The following is a 16,941-nucleotide window of genomic DNA, read 5'->3' as shown; positions in this document are numbered from 1 at the left end:
TGGGGGCGCGGGTCACTGTTGCCCCCTGGGGAAGATGGTGTCATAGCTGGGGACCCAGGGCCCAGGGAACAGGGTAGAGGGAGGTCAGGAGTCAAAGGAGGAGGGTGGGGAAAGTGGAGGCACAGGGGAGAGGCTGGGACTCCTGTGTCTTCAGGCAGCCACATCCTGTCTTCCCTGATTTGTCCCTTTTTTTCCTAAAGCCCAAGGGAGAGTCTGGGCAGAAGAGTGAATGTGCCCACCCCAGAGTCTGAGTGCTCAGGCGATCCAGCCCAGCTGTGTAAAAGCCTCCACTTTGGAGTTAGACAAGCTGAGATGGGGCTCCATCACTTTCGGCTGGGTGAATCTGGGCCTGTGGCTGAACCTCTCAGCGCTTCCATTTCCGTGGGTGTGAGATGGGGATAGCGGCACCTGTCTTCTGGTGATGCCTCTGTCTCTGCTGCACATTGCAATCAGCTAGGGAGATTTAAAAATACACTGATGCCCAGGCCCCAGCCCAGAGGGTCTGACATCCCTGGGCTGGGGTGTGGCTGGATATGGGGAGTTTTGTCCCCAGCGATGCCCATGTGTAGCTTGGGCTGAGAGCCTCTGTCCCTGTGGCTATTGGAGGATGAACCCAGATGCAGCCTAGAAATTGCCTGGCACGTCTGTGGACCCCCTCCATCCAGCAGCCCATCTTTTTTTGTAAAATACATTAATTGCCCTGTTGAAGGAACAGCCACAGGTTCTAACGGAGAAGTTCATCTTCAGAGGAGCCAGGCCTGCAGGGTGGCAGGGGCCTGCTGGTGACCCTGGTGTTGGGGGCGGTGGCTCATGGGAAGCCCGGGGGGCCACTGAATCGACCACCTGGAAGACAGAACCTTGCTTATTTACCGTGTGCAGGATAAGCCCTTTCCCTGACTGAGTTCCCATAACATTGACTTTGAACTCAATGGACTTTGAACTTGGCATTTCCCCTTGGGCGCTTCATGTCACTCATTCTAAGCATGGCCATACTCTGAGCCCCAAATTACAATGTTTTTTTTTTTTGTAGAGACAGGTTGGCCAGGCTGGGCTGGAACTCCTGACCTCAAGTGCTCCACCCACCTCGGCCTCCCAAAGTGTTAGGATTACAGGTGTGAGCCACCATACCCAGCCCAAATTACAATCTTAAAGCAAAATGTCCTAAGACAAAAACCCCCAAGCAAGAAATGGTTAAATAGACAAGGAGGCATCAATTGCAGATTAATATTGATTTTTTTTTTTGAGACAGAGTTTCACTCTCGTTGCCCAGGCTGGAGTGCAATGGCATGATCTTGGCTCACACAACCTCCGCCTTCAGGGTTCAAGTGATTCTCCTGCCTCAGCCTCCCGAGTAGCTGGGACTACAGGCATGCGCCACCATGCCCGGCTAATTTTGTATTTTTAGTAGACAGGGTTTCTGCATGTTGACCAGGATGGTCTCAAACTCCTGACCTCAGGTGATCCACCCGACTTGGCCTCCCAAAGTGCTGGGATTATAGGCGTGAGCCACCGTGCACAGTCAATATTAATATTAATAGTGAAAAACTGGGAAAAATTCAGTGTCCAACTATGAGAACCATTCAGTAAACAGTGGCAGATGCCCAGAGGAGAACATGATGCAGCCTTAAGAAGTGGAGTTACAGAAGCAGGCAGCAAAGTGGCAACAAGACAAGCAGACAACAAGACGGGCGACGCCGTGTCCAGCGTGTAGGCCTCTGGGCAGGAGCTGGAAAGGGATCAGGAAGAAAGACAGAAGCTAGACTGATTGCTGGGGTTAAGGAATTTTATGTGAGTTTTAAAAATTCTAATTTCCATTACATAATGAACAACAATCATAGGGAAAGGCAATTTGGTGAGACAAGGATTTTCTGTGTTTTGCTGAGTTCACTTGGTATATCACAGATGTCTAGCACAGGGCCCAGGGCATAACAGTGGCTCCATAAATAGCCATCGAATGAATGAATCTCGTTGCTTTCAGACTTTGCTGATAGACTCTTTTTTTGCAGGGGGAGGGAGGGGGCGGCGGGGCAGGGACAGACTCTTACTCTGTCGCCCAGGCTAGAGTGCAGTGGCATGATCTTGGCTCTCTGCAACCTCTGCCTCCCAGGTTCAAGCGATTCTCCTGCCTTAGCCAATCCCATGTAGCTGGGATTACAGGTGCACCCCACCACTACTGGCTAATTTTTGTATTTTTAGTAGAGATGGGGTTTCACCATGTTGTCCAGGCTGGCCTCGAACTCCTTACCTCAAGTGATCTGCCCGCCTTAGCCTCCCTATGTGCTGGGATTACAGGCGTGAGCCACTGCACCTGGCCACTTCTTAAAACCTTTTTCAGCAGGCGTGTTTCCTCTTGGCTGTATACTGCATGCTTATCGATTGACATGCCTTTCATATATTTAGTTTATTTTGAGAGAGTCTCGCTCTGTTGCTCAGGCTGGAGCGCAGTGGCATGATCTCGGCTCACTGAAACCTCTGCCTCCCAGTTCAAAATATTCTTGTACTCTTGAGTAGCTGGGATTACAGGCACATGCCACCATGACCATGTGAGTTTTGTATTTTTAGTAGAGATGGGGTTTCACCATATTGCTCACGCTGGTGGTCTCAAATTCCTCGATTCAATTGATTTGCTTGCCTCAGCGGCCCAAAGTGCTGAGATTACAGGAGTGAGCCTGTAAATATATCTGCATTTTTTATAATAATTTTAAATTGGCCAAAGGTGAAGACAGAGACTTGTGGCTCACCATTAGAGAGGCTTTATCCAGTGGACACAGCTCTACTACTGGAAGAGGGGTGAGTGGAAAGGGTCCTGTCCACGGAGTCAGGAGCTCTGGGTTGCATCTCAGCCCTAGAACTTCCTAGTTGGGTGTTCTTGGCCAAGTTGCTTCTCTTCTCTGATCCTCAATCTCCTCATCTATATGACAGGAATACTAATACCTGTTCCCCAAGGTGTCTTGTTGCCTGGCACAACAAGCTCCTCAGTAAACGGTGGGTACCCCCCACCTCTGTCCACCACACCTGGGGTTTTCCCTCTGGGCGCTATCAATCCAGTGCTCTGCAGCCACTGACTTTCCTGTCATGCAGCCTGCATTTCTCAGCTGTCCTCCAGGCCACTCATTCTCCAAGTGTGGGTCCCTGGACCAACAGCATCAGCACATCAGCAACCTGGAAACGCGTCAGAAGTGCAGATTCTCAGGCTCACCCAAGACCCGGCAGATCAGAAGTTCTGGGTATGGGCTGGGCAATCTGCACTTTCACACGCCTTCTGGGTGGTCCTAATGTTTGCTTGAGTTTGAGAGCTGCTAGTAGGATAGGATAAGAAACACCACCAGGGGCCTCTGCCTACAACCTCCTTGGGACCAGTCCATAGGCACAACAAGAATGACAGGCATGTGACCTGGCCCTCCTGGGGAATCCAGGGTAGAGCCTCTGGGTGACAGCTTCTCCATTCCTACAGGTTCCTCACCCATAAGCATGTGCTAGAATTCTGCCTGGAAGGGCTGTCGGCCCCGGGGCTGGAGTCTAGCACATGTCTCCCTCATTCTGCAGATAACTGAGGCCCTAACTGCATGTCCCTGTCCTTAAGGGCCCGGCCGGTTTCCTGTGATCCAGCACTGACAGTGGCTCTAAGTGGCCTGGGTTCCCTGCACACCAGGAGGTCACTTTGCAGCAGAGGAGGTCTGCAGGCTCAGGTCCCTGGAGGGGTCCATTTCTTCCTATCAGGTGTGTGACCATTCCAGCCCCCTCTCTAGAGGGGACAGGACTGTCACTTGCCTTTTTTTCTTTTTCCCACATGCTGCTTTAAAGCAAAACAAACCTTGTTTGCTGCTCTTATCAGGCTCCACAAACTCTCTAGGCCTTGACTTCTGGCACAGGTAGGGTCAATGACATCACTGAGAATCATGTGAGCCATGCCCCTCCCCAGTCCCAGGGCCAGCTCAGCTTGCCAGCTCTTCGTACCTTTCTTTTTTTTTTTCCCTTGAGACAGAGTCTCGGTCTGTAGCCCAGGCTGGAATGCAGTGCTGTGATCTTTTTACTGTGACCTCTGCCTCCTGGATCCCAGTTCAAGCAATTCTCCAGCCTCAGCCTCCTGAGTAGTTGAGATTACAGGCAAGCACCACCATGCCCAGTTTTGTTTTTTTTTTTTTTAGTAGAGACAGGGGTTTCACCATGTTGGCCAGACTGGTTTTGAACTCCTGATCTTGTGATCTGCCTGCCTCAACCTCCCAAAGTGCTAGGATTACAGGTGACTGAGCCCAGCCTTTTTTTTTTTTTTTGAGACAGAGTCTCACTCTGTCACCCAGGCTGGAGTGCAGTGGCATGACCTTGGCTAACTGCAACCTCTGCCTCCTGGGTTGAAGTGATTCTCCTGCCTCAGCCTCCTCAGTAGCTGGGATTACAGGCACATTCCACCAAGCCTGGCTAATTTTTGTATTTTTAGTAGAGATGGGGTTTCACCATGTTAGCCAGACTGGTCTCAAACTCCTGACCTCTTGATCCACCCACCATGGCCTCCCAAAGTGCTGGGATTACAGGCGTGAGCCACTATGTCCAGCCTACTCTGCACCTTTCTCTGCAGAAGAGCCATAGTGCCAGGACTCCTGGCAGTCCGGGCAGTTTCCTGGTCTTCAGGCTCCTGACACTAGGCAAAGCAGGATTCCAGAGTCCTATCCTTTTCGACCACGGCCCCACATACCTCCAAAATCTGATATACTACAAATGAGACCTTGCCCTGCCCTACTGAACATCCTGCAGGGGTTCCTGCTGTCCCTAGGCCCACCCCAGACTGATGGCTCAGCACTGATAGGCCCGTGCAGGGCCTGACCTGGGAGGACCTCCCCACCCGATTTCTCTGCTGTCTCCTTCCCGGGCCTGGGCTCACCTGTGGCCCCGCCCCCCCTCCCCCCACCTGCACTGCCTTGCTCTGCCTGGAGGCCCTTCCTTGCTTCACCCTGGTCTGGGCAACCCTCTCTAGGTTCGTCTCTGGTTTTCCACTGTCCAGAGAAGCGGAGGGAATGGGGCTTACGTTTCCCTGGCCTTGCCATAGGCGGGGCTCATACCAGGAACTTTATAAGTACATTCCTGGCTAGGTGGTTCTGAGACTCCTGCCCTGAAAACCAGAAGAGCCAAAAAGTGATTCCAGGCCAGGTGCGGTGGCTCACACCTGTAGTCGTGGCACTTTGGGAGGCTAAGACAGGTGGATCACCTGAGGTCAGGAGCTTGAGACCAGCCTGGCCAACATGGTGAAACCCCATCTCTACTAAAAATACGAAACATTAGCTGGGTGTGGTGGCACAGGCCTGTGGTCCCAGCTACTTGGGAGGCTGAGGTGGGAGAATTGTTTGAACTCAGGAGGCAGTGATTGCACCATTGCACTCCAGGCTGGGTGACAGTGAGACCGTCTCAGGAAAAAAAAAAAAAAGGCATTCCTGCCTGAGTGTCCTGTGGAGAAAATATGAAGGAGCTGTGGAGATAATCAGGAGGTGGGGGAGGCAGGCAGCCCTGAGAACCCCCATGAAAAGGCAGTAGGGGTGAGGGGAGAGTCAGGGTGAGAGAGTTCGGCCCTTCTGTGCAGGGAGTCGTGGGGAAAGTCGGTGAGGGAGCTCGGCCCTTCCCAGGAGGGGCACAGGAAGAGTTGGGGTGAGGGAGCTTGTTCCTTCCGTGGGGGTGCGGGGGTTGGGAGAGCTTGGTGTTGGGCAGGGAGACCCTCCAACACTCACTAGCCCCAGGTGGGAATTGGATGTTTTGTTTAAGGAACCTTAGAGAAGAGGGGAGCATGGGAGGAGCCCTGAGAAGCCTGTGACTGAAGGACAACCTGGGATGTGACCTGCACTGCAGTGGGAAGCTCCTGGAGGGCTCTGAGCTGGGGAAGGGCACAGCTGGGCAGGCTGTGGTTCCATCAGAGCTGGTCAAAATTCACCAGGGCTTTTGGTTCATCTGCCAATTCCTCTGGTGTAAATATTCCCACCACGCATGATGGCAAGCTACCAACTTGCTGTGCAGAGTTAGGAGGAGATGTGCAGTCAGCTCTGGCTTGGAGGAACTGACTCCAGCATCGCTGAGGGTGAGTGAACAGGAGGAGGCATTGAGAATGCCCACCATTCTCCTAGGCTGAGCAACAGGATAGATGAGGACAGGGCGTTTCCTGGGCGGAAAAGACAGAGAGGAAGACACTGGGAGAGGGTCATTGAGTGGTGTCCCATCCACGCTGCGGGTGAGATGCCTGCAGACCCCTCTGGCAGGGTGAGGAAGGCTGGGGTGTGGAAAGCGGGAGGTCTCGGCTGGAGTGTGTGCATGGCTGCTGTTGGTGAAGAGATGACGTCTAAAGCTGTGGATTCAGAGACCAGTAGATTCCACCGAGAGACAGCCAGTGAGAAGAGAAGAGGGGCCGCATGGAGCTGAGGGCAGTCACCTCGTTCCCACAGGGTGTTGAATGGCTTGCCTCTCCTGCCAGCCTGTGATGTGGAGTCTTGCTCCTCGAGGGAGCCAAGCTGGGCTAAGCAAATGCGTCTGCACAGGATCAGTGACTCCCTCTTTTTGGTTGTAATTCTGAAGCCCCCTGGACCTCAGACACACCCCACAAGGAGCTTCAAAAGTAGATTTGAAGGCCCCCCCTGGCTTGGGTCAAGCTGACTGGGTAGCCCACAGGAGGGAGGGAGAAGTTGGAAACATGGGCAGAGGGGATGGGCCAGAAAGAACAACAGAAAGGCTGGGATGAAAACCTTACTGATGCAGGCTCTGATTTATTTCATCCTAACCACATGCCAGGATGGTGCTCAGCACCTGTGTAAATTCATCTTCACCTCCCCCTCTGAGGCATGTGCTGCTGTTAGCAACATTTACAGACCAGTGAACCTGGGGACAGTGAGGGACCGAGTCGGGCGGCTTGAGGGTGGCACTCCCTTGCAGCCTAGGCTGTCTTCCCAATTTCACCCAAGTCTTTCCCCAGATACAGACAGCCTTCTTTGTGGTTTGGGTTTCTAAGGAAATGAGACCAGCTGTGTCTCCTTTGACAGCACCTTGAGCTGAGACTCAGCCACAGGTTGCTTCTCGTTAGTCATTGTCATCACCATCTCCATCATCACCACCATCATCAACATCGTTGTCTCCATCACCACCATCACCACCATCGTCTCCATCACCATCATCATCAACACCATCGTCTCCATCACCACCATCATCAACACCATCATCTCCATCACCACCATTACCATAATTTCTTTTACCACTATCATCTCCATCACCATCATCTCCATCATCACTGTCATCTCCATCATCAGCACTGTCATCTCCGTCACCACCGTCATCAACACCATCATCTCCATCACCATCATCACCACCATCATCAACACTGTCATCTCCATCACCACCATCATCACCACCATCATCTCCACCACCACCATTACCATCACCACTATCAACACTGTTGTCTCCATCACCACCATCATCTCCACCATCTCTGTCATCACCATTGTCTCCATCACCACCATCATCTCCATCACCACCATCATCTCCACCATCTCTGTCATCACCACTGTCTCCATCACCACCACCATCTCCATCACCACCATCATCTCCATCATCACCAACATCATCTCCATCACCACCATCATCTCTATCACCAACATCATCTCCATCACCACCACCATCTCCATCACCACCATCATCTCCATCACCACCATCATCTCCATCACCACCATCATCTCCACCATCTCTGTCATCACCATTGTCTCCATCACCACCACCATCTCCATCACCACCACCATCTCCATCACCACCATCATCTCCATCATCACCATCATCTCTATCACCAACATCATCTCCATCACCACCATCATCTCTATCACCACCATCATCTCCATCACCACCACCATCTCCATCACCACCATCATCTCCATCACCACCACCATCTCCATCACCACCATCATCTCCATCACCACCATCATCTCCATCATCACCATCATCTCCATCACCACCACCATCTCCATCACCACCATCATCTCCATCACCACCATCATCTCCATCATCACCATCATCTCCATCACCACCACCATCTCCATCACCACCATCATCTCCATCACCACCATCATCTCCATCATCACCATCATCTCTATCACCAATATCATCATGACTATCTCCATCACTATCTCCATATCGCCACCATCATCTCAATCATCATCACCATCACCACCATCATCTCCATCACCACCATCATCTCCATCACCACCATCATTACCATCACCACCATCATCTCCATCACCACCATCATCTCCATCATCACCATCATCTCTATCACCAATATCATCATGACTATCTCCATCACTATCTCCATATCGCCACCATCATCTCAATCATCATCACCATCACCACCATCATCTCCATCACCACCATCATCTCCATCACCACCATCATTACCATCACCACCATTATCTCCAACATGGCCATCATCACCATCATCTCCATCATCATCACCATCATCTCCATCACCACCATCATCTCCATCATCACCATCATCTCCATCACCACCACCATCTCCATCACCACCATCATCTCCATCACCACCATCATCTCCATCATCACCATCATCTCTATCACCAATATCATCATGACTATCTCCATCACTATCTCCATATCGCCACCATCATCTCAATCATCATCACCATCACCACCATCATCTCCATCACCACCATCATCTCCATCACCACCATCATTACCATCACCACCATCATCTCCATCACCACCATCATCTCCATCATCACCATCATCTCTATCACCAATATCATCATGACTATCTCCATCACTATCTCCATATCGCCACCATCATCTCAATCATCATCACCATCACCACCATCATCTCCATCACCACCATCATCTCCATCACCACCATCATTACCATCACCACCATTATCTCCAACATGGCCATCATCACCATCATCTCCATCATCATCACCATCATCTCCATCACCACCATCTTCTCCATCACCAACATCATCTCCATCATCACTACATCTTCATCTTCATAATTGCCACCATTATCATTATAATAATCACCATCATCATCACCATTTTATTACCATTGCCATCTTTGTGTGTGTGTGTGTGTGTGTGTGTGTAGACAGGGTCTGGCTGTCTTGCCCAGGATAGAGTGCAGTGGCACAGTCATGGCTCACTGTAGTTTTGCTTCCAGGCTCAAGCAATCCTCCCACCTCAGCCTCCTGAGAAGCTGGGACCACAGGTGTGTACCACCATACCGAACTAATGTAAACGATTTTTTTTTTTTTGTATAGACGGGTTTCACTGTATGGCTCAGCCTGGTCTTGGACTCTTGACCTCAAATAATCCTCCTGCCTTGGCCTCCTGAAGTGCTGGGATTACAGGTGTGAGCCACTGCGCCCAGCCTCATTGCCATCTTTGTCATCTTCATCACCACCATCATCTCCATCATCACCATCATCTCCACCACCATCATCATCATCTTTGTGACTATCATCACTTCCATCAGCAGCCCTATCAGCTTCACCGGACAGTGGGGTGATGGGATTGTTGCTTGGCTCTATTTGTAAGTTTTCTGCAATGATCAAATACACGTTGTATGTTTTTCAAGGGGGGCACTCTGGTGGTGGAGCTTGAGGTACTGTGATAAATGTGTGGCTAAGGAGATCGCTGGACAAAGGGATGCCTGTCTGAATGCACAAGATTCCTGCCTTGCTGGCAAGGCGGTGTCTAGCAGGACCTGACAGACCCTGGGCTCCATGGACTAATTTCCCCACGCTGTGCTGGGAAGCCTTCCATGTGACCCTGGCTACTTCTGCCCTTCTTCAGGGTGGGTTCCTGCCAGCAGGCACAGTCAGGTCTGGGAAGGGCCCTGGAGGCTATCCACATTTGGCGCAAGGGTGATGGAGGAATAGCAGCCTTGTTGTCTGGGGTTGGAGAGAGGAGCTGCAGAGGTGTCTGCTGTGTGGGCAGCGGGCCCAAGCCATCCTCATCTGAAGACAATACTGCCTTAAAGGTGGTGATGCCTGGATGGTGGAGTCCAAGGCGCAGAGGCCAAAACATCTGCTGGTTGGGCCTGGCTCTACTGACACACAGAGCCAGCTCTTCTCTCTTCACGAGTCTGCGCACATCTGGGTCTGTGCACTCCTGGCTGTCAAAGATCTTGGACCTGACTGGAGCTCCAAGTACCTTCTTCCTCCTTCTGGTACCCCCGGCCTTCACCCTGCATTTGATTCTAGTGGGCAGTCTCTGTCTTCCCAGCCAGAGGGCAGGATGACGTCTCCTCCTGCTCGGTGCCCTCTGCACCCTAGGATCTCTGTGGCCCAAGGAGAGTCTAGGCTTTCCCTAGGTAAGGCACAGCATCCTGGGCACCAGGACGTCCACACTCAGAGGGAGCTGTCCCTCGAGCTGTTCCACCAGCCACCCTGCATTTTCTAGGTAGAGAAGCTGCGGTCCAGCCAGGCAAAGTGGTTCAGCCGTGGTCACACAGTGGGAAGGGGCCTTGGAATTCAGCCCCATAACACATCCCCTTGGAAATGGCTGTGACCTATGGGGAGGGGGCCTCAAGTTCCCCCCCCTGCATTGCCTCAATCATACACACCAGGTGCTCTGCTAAGAGGGGGCATGTGACAGTGGAGAAAGAGACATGGACCTTGCCCTTGTGGAGATGACGGTCCTGGGGGAAGATGGGCAGATAAGCATACGAATGAATATGCTGTCTTACTGACTGTCTGCTGATGCTGGGAAGCGCCTCCCAGAGAGAGACATAGCTGGGCTGGGAAAGGAAGACTGGCTAAAATCAATGCCGGTAGAAAAGGCCCTCCAGGCAGAGCCAACAGCAGGTGCAAAGACCCTGAGGCTAGAAGGAGTTTTGAGAAACTGAAAGGGGGCATGTGGTTGGGTGAGGGCACTGCCCAAGGCTAGAGAGGACGACAGGGGCCAGATTATGAAGGACTTGGTGGTGGTGGAAAGAGACTGGTCTCCTAAGAGCAAATGGAAGACCCTATAGGAGGTAACAAGACTGGACTTGCCCTTTGAAAAGACTGTGGGGAGGATGAGGGCCAGTATGGGTCAGGGGCTATGGTGGTCATCCCAAGAAAGCTTCAAAGTCACGGTCATGCCCCATCCCCAGGAAGATGTGGGAGAAGCTTTGCCTGAGACAGTCCAGATTTCAGGAAGCTCTGTGTAGGTATGCATGCTTGTGTGCATGCATGTGAACTCATGTAAGTGTGCATGTGGTGTGCATATGTGCATGCATGCATGTGCACATGTGTATGGATGTTTGCACATCAGTACACATGTGTGTGTACATGCTGTGTGCATATGTGCATGGATATATATATGTGCCTGTATGTATGCACATGTATACATGTGCATGCTGGGTACCTGTTTGTATGTGTGCATGCATGTGTATGTGTATATGCTCATGTGCATGTCTATGTGTGCATACATGTTATCACTGTGCATGCTATGTGCATGTATGTGCTCATGTGCACATGCCTGTGTGCAGACATGTATATACATGGGTATAAATATGTGTGCATGCATGTGTATGTGTGTACATGCATGTGTGTGTGTGCTTAGAGGAGTATGGAGGAAAGACAGGGGTCCCAGTTCCAGTGAGTAAAGTTTGCAGTGGGGTTAAAGGTCACAGGTGGCATGGCCCTTCCTCCTTCCCAGGGGTCCAGAGCTGGTGGGCTTTCTCCTCCTGAGTCTTCATAGCTTGTCCTGTTTTTCCCAGGGGCTCCCTCGGAAAAAAATGAGTTCCAGTCCTTTCTGCTCCCATGGGAGAAGCCACAGTTACCACTTCCAGAAGAAACAGCTCAGGCTCTCTAAGTGCAGCCTCGGTCTACACCTCTGCAGGTAACTTTGGGCCCAAGATGCCAGCCAATATCAAATGCCCTTGTGCCTGCTTGTGCCAGTGCCTCCTCTGAGGACCTCATGGGGAGGATGGAAGCCTGGGTCCAGGCAGGATCTGGGTCCTGGTGGGTCTCTTCTCCTAATTCATTGTACCAATATCTTACTCTCCCATGTCCCCAGCATGGTGTGGCTGCATGTATATGTCTGGGGGCGCAAACCCCACATGGCTATTCTGGTTTGGTCTTGGTATTCTCTACCCTACCTTCAGCTGCCTAGACAGCTCCCCTCCCCAGGCCAGAACAAGGACTGGCTAGATAATTTGCAGGGCCTGGTGCGACATAAAAATGTGGACGCCCGTATCAACAGTGATAGAGAATTTTAAGGTGGTGACGGCAGAGCTTACACAAAAGGCTGACCACTTTGTCTCATTCATTTGGTTGCTCATTAACTCACTCATTCCTGCCATGCACCAAGTTCCACTGAGGCACTGGGAGCACCACTGGTTCCAACACTATGCCGGCCTCCAATGAATTCCCCGCACCAAATCATCAGCAGGGTTGGTTTCTACAAGTTTCCTAAAACCAGAAGGCCCCTTTGAACACGGGGTTTAGGGTGTGTCAAATACCACCTGTTAATTAGTTGCTAAGCAGATAGACCCTTTGCCTCCTACCAGAAAACTTGATCTCCCAAGAAGCTAGATATACATTTTCTTTTTTTTCAAGGTAAATATTTAGCAGACGCAAAAACCAGCCATTACCTTAACACTGAAAAAAAAAAAGGTATTGTTGATCTGTTGATCTAGAGCACATCAATTTGACATTTCAATGGCTAAGTGTGTGGGTCTGTTAGCCCAGGCAATGTATTTAAAAGATTCTAAAACTTGTAGCACCACTTTCAGAGAAGGAAAGAATGGGGTTCAAAAAAAAAAATAAAAGCTTAACGAATAAAGAGCCAGTACTTGTCACCTTCTGATAATAGGTCCAAAGTTAGGAGATAGCTCAGCGCTAGAGAAACAACTAAGGAATCCAGGAGCGGGGGTGACTGCTGTCCGGAACCCATGGAGGCCCTTTAAATAGTAGGGTAGGTAACAAACTTCCATGCCCCTCCTCGCCAGGCCTCCCACCCCCACCCAGCCCCCATCCTCGGACCCGCTGTCTGCTGGGCTCCTGCCAGGCTGAGTGCAGTGCTCCCCAGCAACACTCCCTCCTCAGAGCACTGGGGCATGAAGCCACATCACTCATCATCCCCCACAACCCGCAGTCTGTCCCTTACCCCAGGCCCCTTCAGCTCTCCCTCATCCGCTTTCTCATTACGATCCTATAAAATGAGGCACAGCTTACACCTTACAGTAAAGTCCACGTATCTCAAATGCACAGCTCTGTGCATCTTTGCAGATTACACCACTCAGGTCAAATGCAGAACATGCCCAGCTCCCTGGAAGGCTCCCTCAGTTAACCCCTCTTCTTTTTTCTTTTTTTTTTCCTTTAGAGGCAGGTTCTTACTGTCTTGCCCAGGCTAGAGTGCAATGGTGCAATCACAGCTCACTACAGCCTCAATCTCCCAGGCTCAAGAGCTCTTCCCATCTCAGCCTCCTGAGTAGCTGGAGGAGCATACCACCATGTCCAGCTAATTTGTAAAAGTGTTTTATAGAGCTAGGGGTCTCATTATGTTGCCCAGGCGGGTCTCAAACCCCTGGGCTCAAGGGATCCTCTGGCTTCGGCCTCCTGTGCTGGCATTACCAGTCAACCCTTGCCTGACTTTTGTCCCATAGATCAGTTGTGCCTGTTCTCGATGTTGGCACAGATGCAATCTCACAGGAACCTCTCTCTTGTGCCTGGCTCGACATCCCATCTCTGCTGGTCACCACGTTCAGCTGCTTGGAAGGTGGCCGTGGCTGTCTCCCAAGATGCAAGTGGGGTGGCTGGTAGACTTTCTTTTCACTAGAAACCTATTTGCACTTTTCCAAGCATTGTGCTTCTCATGTAATTCCCAATCAATTAATATACAATGTCAACATGAATAAATAGTTGATCATGAAATTTAACAGATGATGACTCTTGTTCATTCTCAACTTGGTCCCTTCTAAAGCCAGTTCCCCTGCTTCTTCCTCTGTGCTCAATGACCAGGGGAGAAGGCCCTCAGCCAAGTCCCTGCCAGGACCCTGAGTTTCACTCCTTAGGGCAGGAAGCCTGGTGGCTCCAAAAGAACATCAACAGTGGTGACTTCTCCTTTGCCTGAGAGCTCCGCGTTCATCCTCTGTCTCTGTCCTGGCTCTGCTCTGCTCAGCTCAGGAGGCTGAGCAATGACTATGCCTACTTGCAGGGCGTGGTGTGATGGGCCCAGGGCCACACGGAGGGCTCTGGGAGGGTGGAGATCTTGCATGCCTCGGATACTCCATGACACCTGGGCACCTGGGCTGTCCCAGTACCTGGCTCGGGGCATGCTCAAGGTCTGTGGAGTGACCACCACTGGACCAGGACCCAGCTCCTCTCGGCTGGAACAGTCTTTCCGTTCAGTTCCACAGGAAGCTTGATTTCACCATGTTTCTGCCTTCCAGTCTTGGTGGGTGGGTGGAGGGGCTTCCACCCAGTCTTGCTTGGTGACCTAGCGGAGGGGGATGGTTCTAGAGCAGGGCTTCGCAAACTCACTGACCAGATACCCTTTCTTCACGGGGCATCCTGCAGAAACAGTGCTGGCTGGAACACACTTTGGGAGCGACAGTTAGCAGCTGGCATAAATGCCAACTGTCACCGTTAAAGGCCTGGAGACCAGGGACTTAGGGAATAAGGCATGGTGGTTGGGGCTCGGAGGACTAGGAGGCCAGGGGACACCAGCACCTCCATTTTTTGGCTCTGGCTACCCATTGAAATCACCTGATACCATCTCCAGAGATGCTAATACTGGATTTTTAAAATTCTCAAATGATTGCATTGTGTAGGCTGGAAAGAACCACTGTCCGAGAGCTAGGATCAGTGGGAGAGGCAAGAGGTTGACGACCTTTCTGCATTACAATGTTGGGTCACGTTAATAAGGGCATAGTCTACAGAATGTGGGAGGTGATGGTCCTGCTTGATTTGTCATTGATCAATGATACCAGGTTCTGAGCTCCACAGCTTAACAGCAACATCAAGTTGGAAAACGTTCAGAAAAGAGAAACCAGTGCAGCAAGGAGACTCAAAATGAGGCCTGTCCTCTGCAGAACTCCACAGACAGCATGGGAAAAGGTCAGGGCTTGCCATCTGTCACACCAGCCCTAAGCTCTGAAGCCACTCTGGTGTCTGTCTTCCCATGGAGGAGCAGGAGGGCCTTCCTGAGAGTGGAAACGGCAGATGCAGGGTGGGGAGAGCCCAAGATGAGAGGACCTGGGGCAGGGCTGTAAGGATTCACTTGGTTGAGGACGACAATCAATGATTCTCCAGGGTCATGCAGGAAGACCAGCTAATCTCAGGAACCAGCAGAAGAGCTCATGAATATTTAAGCAGCAGCACGGTAAGAAGAAGGGTCGGATGACAGCATGGGCCATGCTGGCACTCGTCCCCAAGAACGCACGCCCCGTCCCGGAGGTCATGTCTTGCTGTCCTCATTCTCTCGGCATCCCTGCCCAGATGGTACGCAGGGCATGCCCAACACAGCTACATTCAATGAAAGCGTGAGCAGGACAGCGAGACAGGGTCCTGATGCGGGGGGAAGATGGGCTGTCAGGGCTGGCCTCTGTGAAGAGGGGACTTTTCCACTGAGGCCCGAGGAGTGGGGGGCGAGCCGGCCACGGGAAAAGCATTCCAGGTGGAGAGAACGGCACATGAAGAGGCCCAGAGGCTGGCAGGGCCCGGTAGTCGGAGGTGAGCAGTGGGACCCGAGGGTGTGGACCTCTGGGGGTGATGATGGCAGTAATGGAGAGAGTGGGAGAGGGCTGACCCCACAGGGCCAAGAGGCAGTGCAGTCAGGAACCAGCTGCTTCCCAGCTGTGCTGCCCGAGCCAGTGACTTAACCACTTTGGGCCTCAGTTTCCTCAGGGCAAAATGGAGGAAAACAGTAGCTATCTCTCGGGACAGAATGACAGGTGGCACTGGGAATTGTGCCTGGCACACTCTGCAGCAATGGTTGCTGCCATTGTTATCATCATTATTGTTATTAGCCGCGGAGGAGCTGGGGAGACAGAGCTTGACCTGGACGCTGGGTCAGCTGGCCTGGGTTCAGGGTCTTTTCCCCTGATTTGGAAGAGTCCATAGCTGGCAGGGGTCCAGGGTTTCTGTATGCTGGCCAGACCCTCAATGAGGAGCTGTCTCTCTGACACTTCCATGTCCCGGAAGGAGGGTTTGGTGGGCCTGCCAACCCCACAGGCGGGGTGCCCTGGCAGGTGTGCTACCTCCTGCTCTAGGTGGCAAGGAGCAGGGAAGTGGGCAGGGCGATGACAAGACCTGGAGTCTTGCAGGGCTGTGAGGGCAGTGGGCTGTGTCCCAGGTGCCCTCTGTGGGGCTCTGGGCGGGCCGGGTGGGCTGGGTCCCCTCTAGATGGGCAGGTGAGGCCCTGCCCCTGCCCATGAGCTCAGCAGAAGAAAGGGGCTTCCAGGTGAAGAGCGGACCAGGGGCAGGGCAGCCCAGCCACCTCCTCTCTCTGGGGGCTCGCACTGCTCCCTGCCCAGGCGCCGAAGCTGGTGCTGCCTGCACCTTCATCCTTCCCTCCCCAGCCCTGCTCTCCTGCTTCAGTGGCTCAGGCTGAAACCTGAGTCAACCTTGCCCCCTCTTTTATTCACACCCCAATCCCTTTGCAAACCCACCAGCTCCGCCTGCAAATAGATTCGGATTCTGACCCCTGGGCCCCTCGCTGCAATCCTGGGTTCAGCCTCCCAGCTGACCAGTGCCCCTACTGCACCCTCCCTACAGCAGCCAGGACACCCAGATCAGAACAAACTCCTCTGATAACCACCCTGGATATCGACAAGTCCCTGCTGAGCTGGGTCCCTTGTCCCCGTCTCCGTTTCCATCTCCCTGGGCTCCTCCCTGCTCCTGATTCACGCTTACCCCAGGGCCTTTGTCCTTGCTATTCCCTGGGCCTGGAACGCTCTTCCCTCAGACGCCCACACGACACTGC

General features: G+C 52.2%; 1 protein-coding gene across 8 annotated transcripts in view; it reads right to left on the bottom strand.

Moving 5' to 3' along the window:
- The window catches only part of OSGIN1 (oxidative stress induced growth inhibitor 1), a 39,689-nt gene that overhangs the window by 18,998 nt on the left and 3,750 nt on the right, over positions 1–16,941 (bottom strand). The window contains exon 2 of one of the 8 annotated variants that reach the window (XM_078357850.1): positions 240–453. The exons of the other annotated variants lie outside the window; for them this stretch is intronic. The gene's annotated coding sequence lies outside the window, so the exon portion shown is untranslated. The remainder of the gene's footprint in view (positions 1–239; positions 454–16,941) is intronic. 8 annotated transcript variants of the gene reach the window in all.

Source organism: Callithrix jacchus, chromosome 20 (assembly GCF_049354715.1).
Source record: "Callithrix jacchus isolate 240 chromosome 20, calJac240_pri, whole genome shotgun sequence".
Classification (NCBI taxonomy): domain Eukaryota; kingdom Metazoa; phylum Chordata; class Mammalia; order Primates; family Cebidae; genus Callithrix; species Callithrix jacchus.
This window is presented reverse-complemented; position numbering and strand designations above follow the sequence as displayed.